This window comes from Hemicordylus capensis, chromosome 12 (assembly GCF_027244095.1).
Source record: "Hemicordylus capensis ecotype Gifberg chromosome 12, rHemCap1.1.pri, whole genome shotgun sequence".
Taxonomy (NCBI): Eukaryota; Metazoa; Chordata; class Lepidosauria; order Squamata; family Cordylidae; genus Hemicordylus; species Hemicordylus capensis.
In genome coordinates this window covers 24,421,197-24,436,115 of record NC_069668.1, presented here as the reverse complement: position 1 = coordinate 24,436,115, position 14,919 = coordinate 24,421,197, and positions in this window count along the sequence as shown.

Sequence of the window (14,919 nt, the reverse complement as noted above, 5' to 3'; positions counted from 1 at the left end):
CTCTCTCTCTCTCCCACCAAGAATGCTCCATTATCTCTCTATCTCTCTCCTCCAGCAAGACTGCTCCATTCTCTCTCTCTCTCCCACCCACCAAGACTGCTCCATTCTCTCTTTCTCTCTCTCTGTCTCCCACCAAGACTGCTCCATTCTCACTCTCTCACACTCCCACCAAGACTGCTCCATTCTCTCTCTCTCTCTCTCCCACCAAGACAGCTCCATTCTCTCTCTCTCTCTCTCCCACCAAGACTGCTCCATTCTCTCTCTCTCTCTCCCACCAAGACTGCTCCATTATCTCTCTCTCTCCCCCCCACCAAGACTGCTCCACTCTCTCTCTCTCTCTCCCCCACCGACCAAGACTGCTCCATTCTCTCTCTCCCAAGACAGCTCCATTCTCTCTCTCTCTCTCCCCCCATCAAGACTGCTCCATTCTCTCTCTCTCTCCCACCCACCAAGACTGCTCCATTCTCTCTCTCTCTCTCTCTGTCTCCCATCAAGACGGCTCCATTCTCACTCTCTCACACACCCACCAAGACTGCTCCATTCCCTCTCTCTCTCCCTCCCACCAAGACTGCTCCATTATCTCTCTCTCTCTCTCCCACCAAGACTGCTCCATTCCCTCTCTCTCTCCCTCCCACCAAGACTGCTCCATTATCTCTCTCTCTCTCTCCCACCAAGACTGCTCCATTTTCTCTCTCTCTCTCCCACCAAGACTGTTCCATTCTCTCTCTCTCTCTCCCACCAAGACTGCTCCATTCTCTCTCTCTCTCTCTCCCACCAAGACTGCTCCATTCTCTCTCTCTCTCTCTCTCTCTCTCCCACCAAGACTGCTCCATTCTCTCTCTCTCTCTCCCACCAAGACTGCTCCATTCTCTCTCTCTCTCTCTCCCACCAAGACTGCTCCATTCTCTCTCTCTCTCTCTCTCTCTCTCCCACCAAGACTGCTCCATTCTCACTCTCTCACACACCGACCAAGACTGCTCCATTCCCTCTCTCTCTCTCTCTCCCCCACCAAGACGGCTCCATTCTTTCTCTCTCTCTCTCCCAAGACTGCTCCATTTTCTCTCTCTCTCTCTCTCTCTCTCTCCCACCGACTGCTCCATTTTCTCTCTCTCTCTCTCCCCCACCAAGACTGCTCCATTCTCTTTCTCTCTCTCCCTCTCTCTCCCACCAAGACTGCTCCATTCTCTCTCTCTGTGCCACCAACACTGCTCCATTCTCTCTCTCTGTCTCTCCCACCAAGTCTGCTCAATTCTCTCTGTCTCTCCCACCAAGACTGCTCCATTCTCTCTCTCTCTCTCCCACCAAGACTGCTCCATTCTCTCTCTCTCCCACCAAGACTGCTCCATTCTCTCTCGCTTTCCACCACCAAGACTGCTCCATTCTCTCTCTCTCTCTCTCCCACCCACCAAGACTGCTCCATTCTCTCTCTCTCTCTCCCACCAAGACTGCTCCATTCTCACTCTCTCACACACCCACCAAGACTGATCCATTCTCTCTATCTCTCTCTCCCACCAAGACTGCTCCATTCTCTCTCTCTCTCTCCCACCAAGACTGCTCCATTCTCTCTCTCTCTCTCTCTCTCCCCCACCAACACTGCTCCATTCTCTCCCTCCCTCCCACCAAGGCTGCTCCATTCTCTCTCTCTCTCTCTCCCACCAAGACTGCTCCATTTTCGCTCTCTCTCCCACCAACACTGCTCCATTCTCTCTCTCTCTTTCTCTCTCCCACCAAGACTGCTCCATTCTCTCTCTCTCTCTCTCTGTCTCTCTTTCTCTCTCCCCCACCAACACTGCTCCATTCTCTCCCTCCCTCCCACCAAGACTGCTTCATTCTCTCTCTCTCTCTCTCTCCCACCAAGACTGCTACATTCTCTCTCTCTCTCCCCCTCTCTCCCACAAAGACTGCTCCATTCTCTCTCTCTCTCCCCCCCACCAAGACTGCTCCATTCCCCCTCTCTCTCCCACCAAGACTGCTCCATTCTCTCTCTCTCTCCCACCAAGAGTGCTCCATTCTCTCTCTCTCCCACCAAGACTGCTCCATTCTCTCTCTCTCTCTCTCCCCCACCAACACTGATCCATTCTCTCCCTCCCTCCCACCAAGACTGCTCCATTCTCTCTCTCTCTCTCCCTCTCTCCCACCAAGACTGCTCCATTCTCTCTCTCTCTCCCTCCCACCAAGACTGCTCCATTCTCTCTCTCTCTCTCCCTCCCACCAAGACTGCTCCATTCTCTCTCTATCTCTCCCTCCCACCAAGACTGCTCCATTCTCTCTATCTCTCCCTCTCTCCCACCAAGACGGCTACATTCTCTCTCTCTCTCTCTCCCTCCCACCAAGACTGCTCCATTCTCTCTCTCTCTTTCTCCCACCAAAACTGCTCCATTCTCTCTCTCTCCCACCAACACGGCTTCATTCTCTCTCTCTCTCTCTGTTTCCCACCAAGACTGCTCCATTCTGTCTGTCTGTCTCTCTCTCTCCCACCAAGACTGCTCCATTCTCTCTCTCTCTCTCTCTCCCACCAAGACTGCTACATTCTATCTCTCCCTCCCACCAAGACTGCTCCATCCTCTCTCTCTCTCTCTCTCTCCCACCAAGACTGCTCCATTCTCACTCTCTAACACACCCACCAAGACTGCTCCATTCTTTGTCTCCCTCTCTCTCTCTCTCCCCCACCAAGACTGCTCCATTCTCTCTCTCTCTCTCTCCCAAGACTGCTCCATTTTTTCTCTCTCTCTCCCACCAAGACTGCTCCATTCTCTCTGTATCTCTCTCTCTTCCAAGACTGCTCCATTTTCTCTCTCTCTCTCTCTCCCTCCCACCAAGACTGCTCCAATCTCTCTCTCTCTACCACCAAGATTGCTCCATTCTCTCTCTCTCTCTCTCCCCCACCAAGACTGCTTCATTCTCACTCTCTCTCTCTCTGTTTCCCACCAAGACTGCTTCATTCTCTCTCTCTCTCTCTCTCTCTCTCTCTCCCCCACCAAGACTGCGCCATTCTCTCTCTCCCTCCCACCAAGACTGCTCCATTCTCTCTCTCTCTCTCTCCCACCAAGACTGCTCCATTCTCTCTCTCTCTCCCTCCCACCAAGACTGCTTCATTCTCTCTCTCTCTCTCTCCCACCAACACGGCTTCATTCTCTCTCTCTCTCTCTGTTTCCCACCAAGACTGCTCCATTCTGTCTGTCTGTCTGTCTGTCTGTCTCTCTCCCACCAAGACTGCTCCATTCTCTCTCTCTCTTTCCCACCAAGACTTCTACATTCTATCTCTCCCTCGCACCAAGACTGCTCCATTCTCTATCTCTCTCTCTCTCTCTCCCACCAAGACTGCTCCATTCTCACTCTCTCACACACCCACCAAGACTGCTCCATTCTCTGTCTCCCTCTCTCTCTCCCCCCCACCAAGACTGCTCCATTCTCTCTCTCTCTCTCCCAATACTGCTCCATTTTCTCTCTCTCTCTCTCTCCCACCAAGACTGCTCCATTCTGTCTGTATCTCTCTCTCTCCCAAGACTGCTCCATTTTCTCTCTCTCTCTCTCTCCCTCCCACCAAGACTGCTCCATTCTCTCTCTCTCTCTCCCACCAAGATTGCTCCATTCTCTCTCTCTCTCTCTCTCCCCCACCAAGACTGCTTCATTCTCACTCTCTCTCTCTCTGTTTCCCACCAAGACTGCTTCATTCTCTCTCTCTCTCTCTCTCCCCCACCAAGACTGCGCCATTCTCTCTCTCTCTCCCCCCCACCAAGACTGCTTCATTCTCTCTCTCTCTCTCCCCCCACTAAGACTGCTTCATTCTCTCTCTCTCTCTCCCACCAAGACTGCTCCATTCTCTCTCTCTCTCTCTCCCCCACCAAGACTGCTCCATTCTCTCAATCCCTCCCACCAAGACTGCTCCATTCTCTCTCTCTCTCTCCCTCCCACCAAGACTGCTCCATTCTCTCTCTCTCTCCCTCTCCAACCAAGACTGCTCCATTCTCTCTCTCTCTCTCTCTCTCTCTCTCCCACCAAGACTGCTCCATTCTCTCTCTCTCCCACCAAGACTGCTCGATTCTCTCTCTCTCTGTCTCCCACCAACACTGCTCCATTCTCTCTCTCTCTCTCTCTCCCACCAAGACTGCTCCATTCTCTCTCTCTCTCTCCCACCAAGACTGCTCCATTCTCTCTCTCTCTCTCTCCCACCAAGACTGCTCCATTCTCTCTCTCTCTCTCTCTCTCTCCGACCAAGACTGCTCCATTCTCTCTCTCTCTCTCCCACCAAGACTGCTCCATTCTCTCTCTCCCTCCCACCAAGACTGCTACATTCTCTCTCTCTCTCTCCCCCCACCAAGACTGCTCCATTCCCTCTCTCTCTCTCTCCCACCAAGGCTGCTCCATTCTCTCTCTCTCTCTCTCTCTCCCACCAAGACTGCTCCATTCTCTCTCTCTCTCCCACCAAAACTGCTCCATTCTCTCCCTCCCTCCCACCAAGACTGCTCCATTCTCTCTCTCTCTCTCTCCCACCAAGACTGCTCCATTCTCTCTCTCTCCCCCCACCAAGACTGCTCCATTCTCTCTCTCTCTCTCTCCCACCAAGACTGCTCAATTTTCGCTCTCTCTCCCACCAAGACTGCTCCATTCTCTCTCTCTCTTTCTCTCTCCCACCAAGACTGCTCCATTCTCTCTCTCTCTCTCTCTCTCTCTCTCCCCCACCAACACTGCTCCATTCTCTCCCTCCCTCCCACCAAGACTGCTTCATTCTCTCTCTCTCTCTCTCCCACCAAGACTGCTACATTCTCTCTCTCTCTCCCCCCCTCTCTCCCACAAAGACTGCTCCATTCTCTCTCTTCCCCCCCACCAAGACTGCTCCATTCCCCCTCTCTCTCCCACCAAGACTGCTCCATTCTCTCTCTCTCTCTCCCACCAAGACTGCTCCATTCTCTCTCTCTCCCACCAAGACTGCTCCATTCTCTCTCTCTCTCTCTCTCTCCCCCACCAACACTGATCCATTCTCTCCCTCCCTCCCACCAAGACTGCTCCATTCTCTCTCTCTCTCTCTCTCTCCCACCAAGACTGCTCCATTCTCTCTCTCTCTCTCCCTCTCCCACCAAGACTGCTCCATTTTCTCTCTCTCCCCCTCCCACCAAGACTGCTCCATTCTCTCTCTCTCTCTCCCTCCCACCAAGACTGCTCCATTCACTCTCTATCTCTCCCTCCCACCAAGACTGCTCCATTTTCTCTATCTCTCCCTCTCTCCCACCAAGACTGCTACATTCTCTCTCTCTCTCTCTCCCTCCCACCAAGACTGCTCCATTCTCTCTCTCTCTTTCTCCCACCAAAACTGCTCCATTCTCTCTCTCTCCCTCCAACACGGCTTCATTCTCTCTCTCTCTCTCTGTTTCCCACCAAGACTGCTCCATTCTGTCTGTCTGTCTGTCTCTCTCTCTCCCACTAAGACTGCTCCATTCTCTCTCTCTCTCTCCCACCAAGACTGCTACATTCTATCTCTCCCTCCCACCAAGACTGCTCCATTCTCTCTCTCTCTCTCTCTCTCTCCCACCAAGACTGCTCCATTCTCACTCTCTAACACACCCACCAAGACTGCTCCATTCTCTGTCTCCCTCTCTCTCTCTCTCTGTCTCCCACCAAGACTGCACCATTCTCTCTCTCTCTCCCACCAAGACTGCTCCATTCTCTCTCTCTATCTCCCCCAGCAAGACTGCTCCATTCTCTCTCTTTCTCTCTCTCTCCCACCCACCAAGACTGCTCCATTCTCTCTCTCTCCCAATAAGACTGCTCCATTCTCTCTCTCTCTCCCCCCCACCAAGACTGCTCCATTCTCTCTCTATCTCCCACCCACCAAGACTGCTTCATTCTCTCTCTCTCTCTATGTCTCCCACCAAGACGGCTCCATTCTCACTCTCTCACACACCCACCAAAACTGCTCCATTCTCTCTATCTCTCTCTCCCACCAAGACTGCTACATTCTCTCTCTCTCTCTCTCCCACCAAGACTGCTCCATTCTCTCTCTCTCTCTCCCACCAAAACTGCTCCATTCTCTCTCTCTCTCCCACCAAGACTGCTCCATTCTCTTTCTCCCTCCCTCCCTCCCTCCCTCCCTCCCTCTCACCAAGACTGCTCCATTCTCACTCTCTCACACTCCCAGCAAGACTGCTCCATTCTCTCTCTCTCTCTTTCCCACCAAGACCGCTCCATTCTCTCTCTCTTTCCCACCAAGACTGCTCCATTCTCTCTCTCTCCCACCAAGACTGCTCCATTCTCTTTCTCTCTCTCTCCCACCAAGACTGCTCCATTCTCTCTCTCTCTCTTTCTCTCTCTTCCACCAAGACAGCTCCATTCTCTCTCTCTCCCTCCCACCAAGATGGCTCCATTCTCTCTCTCTCTCTCCCACCAAGACTGCTCCATTCTCTCTCTCTCTCTTTCCCACCAAGACTGCTCCATTCTCTCTCTTTCTCCCCCACCAAAACTGCTCCATTCTCTCTATATCTCTCTCTCTCCCAAGACTGCTCCATTTTCTCTCTGTCTCTCTCTCCCCCACCAAGACTGTTCAATTCTCTTTCTCTCTCTCCCACCAAGACTGCTCCATTCTCTCTCTCTCTCACGAAGACTGCTCCATTCTCTCTCTCATTTTCTCTCTCTCTCTCTCCCAGCAAGACTGCTCCATTCTCTCTCGCTCTCTCACCAAGACTGCTCCATTCTCTCTCTCTCTATCCCACCAAGACTGCTCCATTCTCTCTCTTTCTCCCACCAAGACTGCTCCATTCTCTCTCTCTCTCCCACCAAGAATGCTCCATTATCTCTCTATCTCTCTCCTCCAGCAAGACTGCTCCATTCTCTCTCTCTCTCCCACCCACCAAGACTGCTCCATTCTCTCTTTCTCTCTCTCTGTCTCCCACCAAGACTGCTCCATTCTCACTCTCTCACACTCCCACCAAGACTGCTCCATTCTCTCTCTCTCTCTCTCCCACCAAGACAGCTCCATTCTCTCTCTCTCTCTCTCCCACCAAGACTGCTCCATTCTCTCTCTCTCTCTCCCACCAAGACTGCTCCATTATCTCTCTCTCTCCCCCCCACCAAGACTGCTCCACTCTCTCTCTCTCTCTCCCCCACCGACCAAGACTGCTCCATTCTCTCTCTCCCAAGACAGCTCCATTCTCTCTCTCTCTCTCCCCCCATCAAGACTGCTCCATTCTCTCTCTCTCTCCCACCCACCAAGACTGCTCCATTCTCTCTCTCTCTCTCTCTGTCTCCCATCAAGACGGCTCCATTCTCACTCTCTCACACACCCACCAAGACTGCTCCATTCCCTCTCTCTCTCCCTCCCACCAAGACTGCTCCATTATCTCTCTCTCTCTCTCCCACCAAGACTGCTCCATTTTCTCTCTCTCTCTCCCACCAAGACTGTTCCATTCTCTCTCTCTCTCTCCCACCAAGACTGCTCCATTCTCTCTCTCTCTTTCACTCTCTCTCCCACCAAGACTGCTCCATTCTCTCTCTCTCTCTCTCCCACCAAGACTGCTCCATTCTCTCTCTCTCTCTCTCTCTCTCCCACCAAGACTGCTCCATTCTCACTCTCTCACACACCGACCAAGACTGCTCCATTCCCTCTCTCTCTCTCTCTCCCCCACCAAGACGGCTCCATTCTCTCTCTCTCTCTCTCCCAAGACTGCTCCATTTTCTCTCTCTCTCTCTCTCTCTCTCTCTCCCACCGACTGCTCCATTTTCTCTCTCTCTCTCTCCCCCACCAAGACTGCTCCATTCTCTTTCTCTCTCTCCCTCTCTCTCCCACCAAGACTGCTCCATTCTCTCTCTCTGTGCCACCAACACTGCTCCATTCTCTCTCTCTGTCTCTCCCACCAAGTCTGCTCAATTCTCTCTGTCTCTCCCACCAAGACTGCTCCATTCTCTCTCTCTCTCTCCCACCAAGACTGCTCCATTCTCTCTCTCTCCCACCAAGACTGCTCCATTCTCTCTCGCTTTCCCCCACCAAGACTGCTCCATTCTCACTCTCTCACACACCCACCAAGACTGATCCATTCTCTCTATCTCTCTCTCCCACCAAGACTGCTCCATTCTCTCTCTCTCTCTCCCACCAAGACTGCTCCATTCTCTCTCTCTCTCTCTCTCTCCCCCACCAACACTGCTCCATTCTCTCCCTCCCTCCCACCAAGGCTGCTCCATTCTCTCTCTCTCTCTCTCCCACCAAGACTGCTCCATTTTCGCTCTCTCTCCCACCAACACTGCTCCATTCTCTCTCTCTCTTTCTCTCTCCCACCAAGACTGCTCCATTCTCTCTCTCTCTCTCTCTGTCTCTCTTTCTCTCTCCCCCACCAACACTGCTCCATTCTCTCCCTCCCTCCCACCAAGACTGCTTCATTCTCTCTCTCTCTCTCTCTCCCACCACGACTGCTACATTCTCTCTCTCTCTCCCCCTCTCTCCCACAGACTGCTCCATTCTCTCTCTCTCTCCCCCCCCACCAAGACTGCTCCATTCCCCCTCTCTCTCCCACCAAGACTGCTCCATTCTCTCTCTCTCTCCCACCAAGAGTGCTCCATTCTCTCTGTCTCCCACCAAGACTGCTCCATTCTCTCTCTCTCTCTCTCCCCCACCAACACTGATCCATTCTCTCCCTCCCTCCCACCAAGACTGCTCCATTCTCTCTCTCTCTCTCTCTCTCTCCCTCTCTCCCACCAAGACTGCTCCATTCTCTCTCTCTCTCCCTCCCACCAAGACTGCTCCATTCTCTCTCTCTCTCTCCCTCCCACCAAGACTGCTCCATTCTCTCTCTATCTCTCCCTCCCACCAAGACTGCTCCATTCTCTCTATCTCTCCCTCTCTCCCACCAAGACGGCTACATTCTCTCTCTCTCTCTCTCCCTCCCACCAAGACTGCTCCATTCTCTCTCTCTCTTTCTCCCACCAAAACTGCTCCATTCTCTCTCTCTCCCACCAACACGGCTTCATTCTCTCTCTCTCTCTCTGTTTCCCACCAAGACTGCTCCATTCTGTCTGTCTGTCTCTCTCTCTCCCACCAAGACTGCTCCATTCTCTCTCTCTCTCTCTCTCCCACCAAGACTGCTACATTCTATCTCTCCCTCCCACCAAGACTGCTCCATCCTCTCTCTCTCTCTCTCCCACCAAGACTGCTCCATTCTCACTCTCTAACACACCCACCAAGACTGCTCCATTCTTTGTCTCCCTCTCTCTCTCTCTCCCCCACCAAGACTGCTCCATTCTCTCTCTCTCTCTCTCCCAAGACTGCTCCATTTTTTCTCTCTCTCTCCCACCAAGACTGCTCCATTCTCTCTGTATCTCTCTCTCTTCCAAGACTGCTCCATTTTCTCTCTCTCTCTCTCTCCCTCCCACCAAGACTGCTCCAATCTCTCTCTCTCTACCACCAAGATTGCTCCATTCTCTCTCTCTCTCTCTCCCCCACCAAGACTGCTTCATTCTCACTCTCTCTCTCTCTGTTTCCCACCAAGACTGCTTCATTCTCTCTCTCTCTCTCTCTCTCTCTCTCCCCCACCAAGACTGCGCCATTCTCTCTCTCCCCCCCACCAAGACTGCTTCATTCTCTCTCTCTCTCTCTCCCCCCACCAAGACTGCTTCATTCTCTCTCTCTCTCTCCCACCAAGACTGCTCCATTCTCTCTCTCTCTCTCTCTCCCCCACCAAGACTGCTCCATTCTCTCTCTCTCTCTCCCCCACCAAGACTGCTTCTTTCTCTCTCTCTCTCTCCCCCACCAAGACTGCTTCATTCTCTATCTCTCTCTCTCTCCACCCAAGACTGCTCCATTCTCTCTCTCTCTCTCTCCCACCAAGACTGCTCCATTCTCTCTCTCTCTCCCACCAAGACTGCTCCATTCTCTCTCTCTCTCTCTCTCTCTCCCACCAAGACTGCTCCATTCTCTCTCTCTCTCTCTCTCCCACCAAGACTGCTCCATTCTGTCTGTCTGTCTCTCTCTCTCCCACCAAGACTGCTCCATTCTCTCTCTCTCTCCCACCAAGACTGCTCGATTCTCTGTCTCTCTCCCTCCCACCAAGACTGCTCCATTCTCTCTCTCTCTCTCCCACCAAGACGGCTCCATTCTCTCTCTCTCTCTCTCTCCCACCAAGACTGCTCCATTCTATCTCTCTCCCACCAAGACTGCTCGATTCTCTCTCTCTCTCTCTCTCTCTCTGTCTCCCACCAACGTTGCTCCATTCTCTCTCTCTCTCTCTCCCACCAAGACTGCTCCATTCTCTCTCTCTCTCTCCCACCAAGACTGCTCCATTCTCTCTCTCTCTCCCACCAAGACTGCTCCATTCTCTCTCTCTCTCTCTCTCTCCCCCACCAAGACTGCTTCATTCTCACTCTCTCTCTCTCTGTTTCCCACCAAGACTGCTTCATTCTCTCTCTCTCTCTCCCCCACCAAGACTGCGCCATTCTCTCTCTCTCTCCCTCCCCACCAAGACTGCTTCATTCTCTCTCTCTCTCTCTCTCTCTCTCTCTCTCTCTCCCTCCCACCAAGACTGCTCCATTCTCTCTCTCTCTCTCCCACCAAGATTGCTCCATTCTCTCTCTCTCTCTCTCCCCCACCAAGACTGCTTCATTCTCACTCTCTCTCTCTCTGTTTCCCACCAAGACTGCTTCATTCTCTCTCTCTCTCTCCCCCACCAAGACTGCGCCATTCTCTCTCTCTCTCCCTCCCCACCAAGACTGCTTCATTTCTCTCTCTCTCTCTCTCTCTCTCTCTCTCTCTCTCTCTCCCTCCTCCACCAACAGTGCTCCATTCTCTCCCTCCCTCCCACCAAGACGGCTCCATTCTCTCTCTCTCTCTCCCACCAAGACTGCTCCATTCTCTCTCTCTCTTTCTCCCTCCCACCAAGAGTGCTCCATTCTCTCTCTCTCTCTCCCTCTCCCACCAAGACTGCTCCATTCTCTCTCTCCCTCCCACCAAGACTGCTTCATTCTCTCTCTCTCTCTCTCCCCCACCAAGACTGCTCCATTCTCTCTCTGTCCCTCCCACCAAGACTGCTTCATTCTCTCTCTCTCTCTCTCTCTCTCTCTCTCTCTCTCTCTCTCTCTCCCCCTCCCACCAACACGGCTTCATTCTCTCTCTCTCTCTCACTCTCTGTTTCCCTCCAAGACTGCTCCATTCTGTCTGTCTGTCTCCCTCTCTATCTCCCACTAAGACTGCTCCATTCTCTCTCTTTCTCTCCCACCAAGACTGCTCCATTCTCTTTCTCTCTCTCTCTATCTTCCACCAAGACTGCTCCATTCTCTCTCTCTCTCCCACCAAGACTGCTCCATTCTCTCTCTCTCTCTCTCTCTCTCTCCCACAAAGACTGCTCCATTCTCACTCTCTCACACACCCACCAAGACTGCTCCATTCCCTCTCTCTCTCCCAAAACTGCTCCATTTTCTCTCTCTCTCTCTCTCCCACCAAGACTGCTCCATTTTCTCTCTCTCTCTCCCCCACCAAGACTGCTCCATTCACTCTCTCTCTCTCTCTCTCTCACCAAGACTGCTACATTCTCTCTCTTTCTCTCTCTCTCCCACCAAGACTGCTCTATTCTCTCTCTCTCTCCCACCAAGACTGCTCCATTCTCTCTCTCTCTCCATTCTCTATCTCTCTCTCCCACCAAGACTGCTCCATTCTCTCTCTTTCTCTCCCACCAAGACTGCTCCATTCTCTCTCTCTCTCTCCCCCACCAAGACTGCTCCATTCTCTCTCTCTCTCTCTCTCTCTCTCCCACCAAGACAGCACCATTCTCTCTCTCTCTCCCACCAAGACTGCTCCATTCTCTCTGTCTCTCCCTCCCACCAAGACTGCTCCATTCTCTCTCTCTCTCCCAAGACTGCTCCATTTTCTCTCTCTCTCTCTCTCTCCCACCAAGACTGCTCCATTCTCTCTCTCTCTCTCTCCCACCAAGACTGCTAAATTCTCTCTCTCCCCCACTAAGACTGCTCCATTCTCTCTCTTTCTCTCTCTCTCCCACCAAGACTACTCCATTCTCTCTCTCTCTCTCCCACCAAGACTGCTCCATTTTCTCTCTTTCTCTCTCACCCCCACCAAGACTGCTCCATTCTCTCTCTCTCTCTCTCTCTCTCCCCCACCAAGACTGCTCCATTCTCTCTCTTTCTCTCTCTCTCCCACCAAGACTGCTCCATTCTCTCTCTCTCTCCCACCAAGACTGCTCCATTCTCTCTCTCTCTTTTTCTCTCTCTCTCTCCCACCAAGACTGCTCCATTCTCTCTCTCTCTCACCAAGACTGCTCCATTCTCTCTCTTTCTCTCTCTCTCCCACCAAGACTGCTCCATTCTCTCTCTATCTCCCACCAAGACTGCTCCATTCTCTCACTCTCTCTCTCCCACCAAGACTGCTCCATTCGCTCTATCACTCTCGATCCCAAAAAGACTGCTCCATTCTCTTTCTCTTTCTCCCCCCTCTCTCTCTCCCACCAAGACTGCTCCATTCTCACTCTCTCACACACACACCAAGACTGCTCCATTCTCTCTCTCTCTCTCCCACCAAGACTGCTCCTCTCTCTCTCTCTCTCCCACCAAGACTGCTCAATTCTCTCTCTCTCCCTATCCCACCAAGACTGCTCTATTCTCTTTCTCTTTCTCCCTCCCTCTCTCTCTCTCTCCCAAGACTGCTCCATTCTCTCTCTCTCTCCCACCAAAACTGCTCCATTCTTTTTCTCTCTGTCTCCCACCAAGACTGCTCCATTCCCACTCTCTCACACACCCACAAAGACTGCTCCATTCTCTACCCCCTCTCTCTCCCACCAAGACTGCTCCATTCTCTTTCTCTCTCTCTCTTTCCCACCAAGACTGCTCCATTCTCTCTCTCTCTCTCTCCCTCTCTCTCTCTCTCTCTCCCACGAAGACTGCTCCATTCTCTTTCTCTTTCTCCCTCTCTCCCACCAAGACTGCTCCATTCTCACTCTCTCACACACCCACCAAGACTGCTCCATTATCTCTCTCTTTCTCTCCGAACAAGAGTGCTCCATTCTCTCTCTCTCTCCCAAGACTGCTCCATTCTCTCTTTCTCTCTCTCTCTCCCACCAAGACTGCTCCATTCTCTCTCTCTCTCCCACCAAGACTGCTACATTCTCTCTCTCCCTCCCACCAAGACTTCTCCATTCTCTCTCTCTCTCTCCCTCCCTCCCACCCACTAAGACTGCTCCATTCTCTCTCTCTCTCTCTCTTTCTCTCTCTCTCTCTCCCACCAAGACTGCTCCATTTTCTCTCTCTCTCTCCCACCAAGACTGCTCCATTCTCTCTCTCTCTCTCTCTCCCACCAAGACTGCTCCATTCTCTTTCTCTCTCTCTCTCTCTCTCCCACCAAGACTGCTCCATTGTCTCTCTCTCTCCGACCAAGACTGCTCCATTCTCTCTCTCTCTCTCTCCCACCAAGACTGCTACATTCTCTCTCTCCCTCCCACCTAGACTGCTCCATTCTCTCTGTCTCTCTCTCTCTCCCACCAAGACTGCTCCATTCTCTCTCTCTCTCACCCACCAAGACTGCTTCATTCTCTCTCTCTCTCTCTGTTTCCAACCAAGACTGCTTCATTCTCTCTCTCTCTCTCTCTCTCTCTGTTTCCCACCAAGACTGCTCCATTCTGTCTGTCTGTCTCTCTCTCTCTCCCACCAAGACTGCTCGATTCTCTCTCTCTCTCCCACCAAGACTGCTCGATTCTCTCTCTCTCTCTCTCTCTGTCTGCCACCAAGACTGCTCCATTCTCTCTCTCTCTCACTCACTCTCTCCCACCAAGACTGCTCCATTCTCTCTCTCTCCCACCAAGATTGCTCCATTCTCTCTCTCTCTCTCTCGCACCAAGACTGCTCCACTCTCTATCTCTCTCTCTCCCACCAAGAATGCTCCATTCTCTCTCTCCCTCCCACCAAGACTGCTCCATTCTCTCTCTCTCCCCCCCACCAAGACTGCTCGATTCCACCCTCTCTCTCCCACCAAGACTGCTCCATTCTCTCTCTCTTTCTCTCCCACCAAGACTGCTCCATTCTCTCTCTCTCCCCCACCAACACTGCTCCATTCTCTCCCTCCCTCCCACCAAGACTGCTCCATTCTCTCTCTCTCTCTCTCTCTCTCTCTCCCACCAAGACTGCTCCATTCTCTCTCTCTCCCTCTCTCCCACCAAGACTGCTCCATTCTCTCTCTCTCTCCCTCTCTCCCACCAAGACTGCTCCATTCTCTCTCTCTCTCTCCCTCCCACCAAGACTGCTCCATTCTCTCTCTATCTCTCCCTCCCACCAAGACTGCTCCATTCTCTCTCTCTCTCTCTCCCACCAAGACTGCTCCATTCTCTCTCTCTCTCCCTCCCACCAAGACTGCTTCATTCTCTCTCTCTCTCCCTCCCACCAAGACGGCTCCATTCTCTCTCTCTCTCTCTCCCACCAAGACTGCTCCATTCTCTCTCTCTCTCCCCCCCACCAAGACTGCTTCATTCTCTCTCTCTCTCTCTCCCACCAACACGGCTTCATTCTCTCTCTCTCTCTCTGTTTCCCACCAAGACTGCTCCATTCTGTCTGTCTGTCTGTCTGTCTCTCTCTCTCCCACCAAGACTGCTCCATTCTCTCTCTCTCTCTCCCACCAAGACTGCTACATTCTATCTCTCCCTCCCACCAAGACTGCTCCATTCTCTATCTCTGTCTCTCTCTCTCCCACCAAGACTGCTCCATTCTCACTCTCTCACACACCCACCAAGACTGCTCCATTCTCTGTCTCCCTCTCTCTCTCCCCCCCCACCAAGACTGCTCCATTCTCTCTCTCTCTCTCTCCCAAGACTGCTCCATTTTCTCTCTCTCTCTCTCTCCCACCAAGACTGCTCCATTCTGTCTGTATCTCTCTCTCTCCCAAGACTGCTCCATTTTCTCTCTCTCTCTCTCTCCCTCCCACCAAGACTGCTCCATTCTCTCTCT